This window comes from Panthera onca, chromosome B1, assembly GCF_046562875.1.
Source record: "Panthera onca isolate mPanOnc1 chromosome B1, mPanOnc1 haplotype 2, whole genome shotgun sequence".
In the NCBI taxonomy this organism is placed as follows: Eukaryota; Metazoa; Chordata; class Mammalia; order Carnivora; family Felidae; genus Panthera; species Panthera onca.
In genome coordinates this window covers 199753620-199761122 of record NC_138342.1, presented here as the reverse complement: position 1 = coordinate 199761122, position 7503 = coordinate 199753620, and positions in this window count along the sequence as shown.

Here is a 7503-nt window from a genome sequence, read left to right as displayed (position 1 = left end):
TTATAATTTCTTAACAAGTCTATCATTAAATGAATGATTTCCAAATAGTTTTTTCTAGTGTGAGTCTTTTCCGTTCATTCTCTGAACAGTGTTTTTGGAAGAGCCATTCTTAATGTTTATGAAATCCTATTAATCAAATCGTGAATTTCTGGATCTTGCTTTTGCTGTTATATCTCATACTTGCCTAAATTAAGGTCAGAAGTGTATTACCCTATGTTTTCTTCTAGATGCTTTATGGTACCAAGTTTTCCATCAAGACTTATGATCCACTTGAGGTAACATTTTTGTATATGGTACAAAAAAATGGAGTTCATATTTTGCATTTGTGGAAAAGACCATCTTTTCTCCATGAAATTGCCTTTGTATCTTTTTCAAATTCAGCTGTCCATTTATGCTTCTGTTTCACTGATTTATTTTTATTATCTTTTCATGAACACCACATGGACTTCATTTATTAGCCGCACAATAATTTTTAAAATCTGGCAGTGTTCATCCTCTTTTTCTTTTTAAGCTCTTTTGGCTATGCTAGGTCCTCTGAATTTCCATATAAATTTTAGAATCATTTTGTTAATTTTTACAAAACCTGATAGAATACTGCTTGGGATTGCATTGAATTTATAACTCAAATTGGGAAAAACAGACTTCTTAACTAGATTTAGTCTTCTGACACATGAACACCGTATGTCTTTCCATTTACTTAGGTTTTCTTTGATTTCTTTAAGCAATGTTTGGTTGTTTTCATTTTAAAAGTCCTTGAAATATTTTAATTCCTAATACTTTATCTCAAAGTATTTCATGTTTTTGATGCTATAATAAATGATATTGCTTTTAAATTTCCACCTCTGATTTTAATTGCTAGCCCTTGGAGCTTGTAATTATATTTTATGAAAATTCGATTGATGTGTTCTGCCTTTAGACTTCAATCTTGCTGAGATCAGGCACCTGTTTTCTCTCTCTGACCTCCTCTGTTTAATGTGCCAATCGGTTGTGTGAATGAATGGGTGAATGATTTATTTGATCTTTCACTGCACAAGGAGTTGTAGACATTCTGCAATCTGGGACAATTAGCAGCTTTATTTTGTTTACTCCTCATTAAGTGTGATAGAGAAATATCACTTCCTGGCCCATCTGCCTAGATGCAGCAATAGCCTTGGAACAATGGTCCCATAGTTATGAAGACAAAATAAGTTTCCAATACTCTAGTTATTACAAAGTTTGGAGAGGGGAACATTTGAAAACATTGTAACTTTCATTTCTCAACTTCTATTATGATATGTGTTCAGGGTATTAATACGGACATGGAAGAGGCTGAGTTTCTCAAGAATCATTTATAACACAAGATGAGCCCGGAATATATTGTAGTGTCATAAAATAAGGAATTACTCAAAAAAGGGTGGATGCATGTTGAAAGGGAATCAAGGAAGCAATTTCCCCAATGGTTAAGACTGGAACAACTTGACCAACAGATTAAATAACATAAGTATCAGATCGTAACACACAGAGTAAAATAGTCATACATCCATACTGACATGAATAAATAATTTCATAATTTCAAAGAATAAATTTTCCAAGAGTTAGAATGATAGAAAACACCACTGGCATTGCACAGTAATAATTATTGCAAGCAAGAACCACTAATGGATACCAAAATTATTGGGTGAAAGTTTGCAGAGAAATAATATAAATATTAAACCTGAAGATCTCTCTCCTAAGTATTTAAATTAAAAAAGGAAAAACATAATAACTTTAAGGTAGAGAAACTTAGCCATATCACTTTAACTAAGGGAACAATTTTATTATCAGTAATAAAACATATTTATATTAAGTACCTGAGATGATGCCCCTAGGAAGACACATGACTGTTACAATATTCTTGTCAAAAATACATGACCTCACTTAAATCAGAAAATACAAATGAAGGGACTTTCTATAGAATCATTTTACACAGAATAACCCTTCAAAATGTCAAGGGCACAAAAGACACCCCCTACCACCATTACCACATTAAAAAAAATAGAAGAGGGGGTGTCAAGGACGGAAGACGAAGAAAATATTGGACAACCAAATATAATGTGACACCCGGCTTGAATCCCAGAACACAAACACGACATTAGAGGAAATTTGAGGAATTGTGAATGAATCGTCCCAGTTATTATTATTATTATTATTATTATTATTATTATTGTATCTTTGATCACTGTTCTATGGTTATGGCAAAAGGTGTTTTTTTTTTTTTTTAATTTTTTTAACGTTTATTTATTTTTGAGACAGAGACACAGAACATGAATGGGGGAGGGTCAGAGAGAGAGGGAGACACAGAATCCAAAGCAGGCTCCAGGCTCTGAGCTGTCAGCACAGAGCCCGATACGGGGCTCGAACTCATGGACCGCGAGATCATGACCTGAGCCTAAATCAAGAGTCAGACGCTTAACCGACTGAGCCACCCAGGCACCCCATTATGGTAAGAGATTCAACATTAACAAAGTGAAATAAAGAGTATATGTGAATTCTGTATTATTTTTGATAATTTCCTATACAGCTAAAATTATTTCAAGATAAAAGTTATTGAAAAATGTAATCATTGAAATGTATTATGTAAATCAAGCAGTTTGATTTTTGTCTGACAAACATCATTCCAATAAAAAATACAAGGTATATTTAATTTTGACCTCGGAAAACTGATTTCTATGATGTTACTTATTTAATCTACATTTTTTTGAAAAAGCATCAGTCAAGACTTCTTTTTTAAACTGAATTGCATCCCAGAAGCAGAAGTTTAGACATGTATCTTCTCACTCTGCCAATTAAATGGAATTTTCATCTGATGACTGATGTCTTATTTATCATGAAAAATCCATATATCTAACTAACTGTAAGTCCAACATAATGAACCCCAAATCTAATTAATGACACTAAGTGGGTGGCATGCAGGTGGCAGTGGGCCACAGGGTGACTCCACTTCCTGTTCCTTCCAGGTAGCCATATGCGAATGTAGCCTTAATTCTGGCACTCTACACATTCTCTGGAAAATCATGTCTGTTTCTCGTGTGAACCAAACTATTCTCTGCAAAGAGTATGGTGAATATTTTCAACACCACAAAGAATGTCAATGCACCCAGACAATGCCTGAAATAAGCAACAATTTCAGTGGTTTTTATGGGTCCCTTGATAGACAAAAGTAATTACAGAAGAGTTCTAAGAAGCCTCAAGGGAAAATTGAGAACTGAGTAAGCCAATAGCTGTTTATACAATGCTTCAGTGCTTGGCAAACTTAAGCAGATTTTTCAGAATTGAAAATGGAGAAATTTTATGTCTTGATGCTGATGTTGTTTAGAAAGAGATAATATACTTCTCCAGGCATTTTAAGCAACACAGCAGATATGGAAGAAAACAGCAGAGGGAAAATAGCAAGCGTTAGAATCCTATCATCAGCATGGAATTCTATGAAGGTCTCAGTGCATCAGTGCATCAGTGCAAGTGCTTTGTGCTCTTTCTTTCTCTCTCTCTCTCTCTCTCTCTCTCTCTCTCACACACACACACACACACGCACACACACACACACACACACACACACACACTTAATGCAGTCTCAAAAGGTGAAACAGCAAATGCAGATTCACAAATATTATCATCTTGATAAATTCTTGCAGTTATCATGAAAGAATACATCTCCAAATAACAATTTAAAGTTTCTATCAGTTTGAACTATTACACTATCAGTTTCCCATTTTTTCTTAAATATTCGACTCCTTCCTATCAGTTCCATTCTTCCTATGAGTTTTTTAACCTGCTCAAACGTTTCTAATTTTTTTTTAACTCAACTCTCTTCTGCTCTCACTTATACCTTGGTTACCATCCTTCTGACTTCTTTCCTTCATGGTGAGCATTTCACTTGTGGTTAACTTTCCCCATTTCCACACTAAAAGAATTCCCAGCCTATCCCACCTCATTCCTTCCTATGTTTGCTCTCTTTTATGATTATACATCTCTGCCATCTAGGAAGATTCTACCTATTTTTTATGCTATGTGACTTTTTTAGCAGTGACTACGACCATTCAACTCCTCTTTGGCCACTTATTCTCAGTCTCATATGGGGTCACCCTCATGTCTCAGTGATCCGATAAAGTTGCTGTTAAGGTTCAGTTCTGGCCCACCTCCTCCTCACTACTGACTATAATCTCTCTCCTAACAGACTCATTAGTACCCATGGCTAGAATTAGCAGCTGGATGCAAAATCCTCACTAACTGATCATTTATTAATTCATGAATTACAAACTGAGTGATTTTGTGCCAAACAATGCTCCAAGTGTCAGAAAGCAAATCACATGAGGTACCAGCCCTCATACAGCATCCACAACTTCTCCTCTAAGCTCTGGATGCACATACCTGCCTGACTTCTGTATCTCTCTACTTAGACATCTCAGGGGGCCCACATTTTGCCTATAAAGCCTTTCAAGATTTATACCGTCAACCCATCTCTGCCACAAATGTTAGTAGAAAACACTGTATCTTCTTTCTTGTAGTGTTCCACAGTCTCCTAACTTGTATTCCTAAATCAATTTATGTCTCAGCCTACAAGGTGCTTCATGTTCTGATCTGCATTGTTCTGCCCAAACTCCCCTTACAGCATGCTCTCCCTCACATATCTGCCCAAGCCATGCTGCCTTGTTTCAGCATGTATAACAGGTTCCACTCTCCCCTGTTTTAGAGCATTTGAGTGAGTACTTTCCTCTCCCTACTCCAAATCTTAACTTTGTCATACTATCTTCAAGAAGCTCTATTTAACTTCTAGATTAGGTCAAATCTACCTATGTTGTACACTTATCAATTAACGTATCATTCTTTCATATCAATTAGCAGAGTTGTAGCTTTGCATTGTTTTGGATGTTGTGATTAACTGATGAAGGGCCATCTCTCCTACGATGTTTCAATTTCCTGATGGCAATGATGTGTTTCTTCACCATTATAGAAACATATTTTAATATATAGTAGCATCAGGGAATATTGTGTTGCTTAAAAAAGGTATAAAGTAGTTTCAAACAGAGAGGGAAGCAAACCATAAGAGTCTCTTAAATACAAAAAGCAAACTGAGTGTTGATGGGGGTGCAGGGAAATGGGTGATGGGCAGTGAGGAGGGCACTTGTTGGGATGAGCACTGGGTATTGTATGTAAGCAATGAATCATGGGAATCACTCTCAAAACCAAGAGCACATTGTATACTGTATGTTAGCTAACTTGACAATAAATTATATTAAAAAAAGGATACAGAAGTATATATGCGAATAAATAAGGTAACTACCATTTTGAGTTTAAATTTATTGATATCTAGAATTCATTCCTTTCTTTCAAAATACCTGAATTTTGCTTTAGACAATACTAAATAAAATATTAGACATCAAAATTTTGCTTCTGTGACTCTAAGATATAAAGAATGGGGCTCAACCACACATACCACTTTTTCAGAAAATTTTCGGTATGTGGTAACAACGAAAAGTTCTTAAAAACAACTACTAAGCTCATCTGCGTGAAGCATGTGGCCGAGCTGGACTAAGACTGAAGTTCTGGGATCACCAAAGACATGAATGCATCATAGATTTTATTTAGCCCCATTCAAACTTCTAGAAAACCTTGGAGGTCAGCTGTAGGCCACAAAAAAACCAGAGCAAACATGGAAAGGGGGCAAAGAGGTGCACAACATCAGAAGTTCGTGTGTCTTATCTCATCATTCATGGAAGGGACAAAAATGAAACATTTGGAATACCGCAAGCGAAAATATGCATCTTGTACTTTACAGGAAATCATTAATTGAAAAGATGCTGTTATTAACTGTAACCTTACCTAATTTCAATGTTTGTGGGGAAAATAATGCATGCTCTTCCTGATTTCCCACTTAGTAGTGTTTGTCCTTCAAAGTCATTCTAGCTCATTTTACACAGAGTTCAATCTCGACTTTTCAAATAAACATAAGCTTAAATGTGATCTTTAGGCTATTTATTTATTTAAAACATCAAATTTTTAAATAAATGAATAAAAATGATGACTAAAAGAATTTAGAAGTTTCCTTACCTTTCCTAAAACTAAGATCTTAATTTAAAACATAGAAGCTCAAATAAATAGGTCTTTAGTCAAGTTATGATAAACAGTAGCTGATATTTTGGTTCAGGAACTCTACTGGAGATGTTTAATTATGTAAATGTGAAGCACTGAGAGATGTGATAAAGAGGATCAATGATGCTCTTATTTCTAGAGTTCAGCGTTGCCAACCAATATTGTGATTTTTTATAAAAGCACTTGTCTTAGAAATTAGAGAAAGAGGTGAATAGATAAAACAAAAGAGAAACTGGAAAGGAATACTAGAACAAAGTAATATGTTACCTTTAAGAGTTTTGTTGTCACCTATAAACTAAAGTCAACAAAACTTCCAGGCAGTGAAAGGTTTAAGCCCCACCCGGAGGCTTTCACATTGAATGGTGGTCTCCTTTGGCCAATACGGGTACTGGATTGTGCCTTGAAGGCATAGGAACTGAGGAGAACTTGTTGATGTGCCCACTCTTTCCCTCATTCTAGCATGTCTTTTCATGAAAGACAGAAATCTTGAGGTGGAGATGCCTTATTTACCTCTGAGAGCTCCATAAAGCTCAGATTTCCCACAAGAAATACCAAAAGGCAAGAAAGCAAGACCACAAACTAGTCATAAGTCACACAGATGGTACCACACAGATGGTAGTTCCACACATGGTGAGTACAGCACAGCCACACAGTTATGGCATTGTTAGGTTGTTCACCAGAGCCGAAGGTAACATTGGATGTGGATGAAACTTTCATTTAAAAAGTTATACTCATGGCACCCGGGTGGCTCAGTTGGTGAAGCATCTGACTCTTGGTTTCCACTCAGGTCATGATCTCACGGATCAAGCCCCATGCGGGGCTCCTTGCTGACAGCGTGGGAGCCTGCTTGGGATTCTCTCTCCCCCTCTCTCTGCCCATCCCCCACTAGTACTCTCTCTCTCAAAATAAATTAAAACAAATTTTGAAAAACCCTATATTTAAAACATTTCCGTTGTTACTAGATGAATCCAGGGTTATTTTTTTCTACTTTCAAATAAATTAGTTCTTTTGTTTGTGTGCTTATTCACCATGCTGTAATTGTAGATCAGCGCGCGCACACACACACACACACACACACACACACACCAAAAAACAAAACAAAACAAAACAAAACAAAAACTAGGAAAATCCATCCTGCCCTTGTTTTGGGATTGGGCTATCTTCTAAAGCTAGTGCAATTTTTACAATTACTTCCAAATTATTTCAATGGCACTTAGTTAAATACCAACCAATCATCAATATCTTTCTAAAATCAAAAATCACTTGCTGCACATCCTATGTTCCATACAAAATATATTCTTGTCCAGATTTAACATATGAGATTTCTAAGTGATGAGTGTGGTCTATATTTAAACAAGAGGAAGCCATGTCAATCTTTAAACACTCTTTTATGTC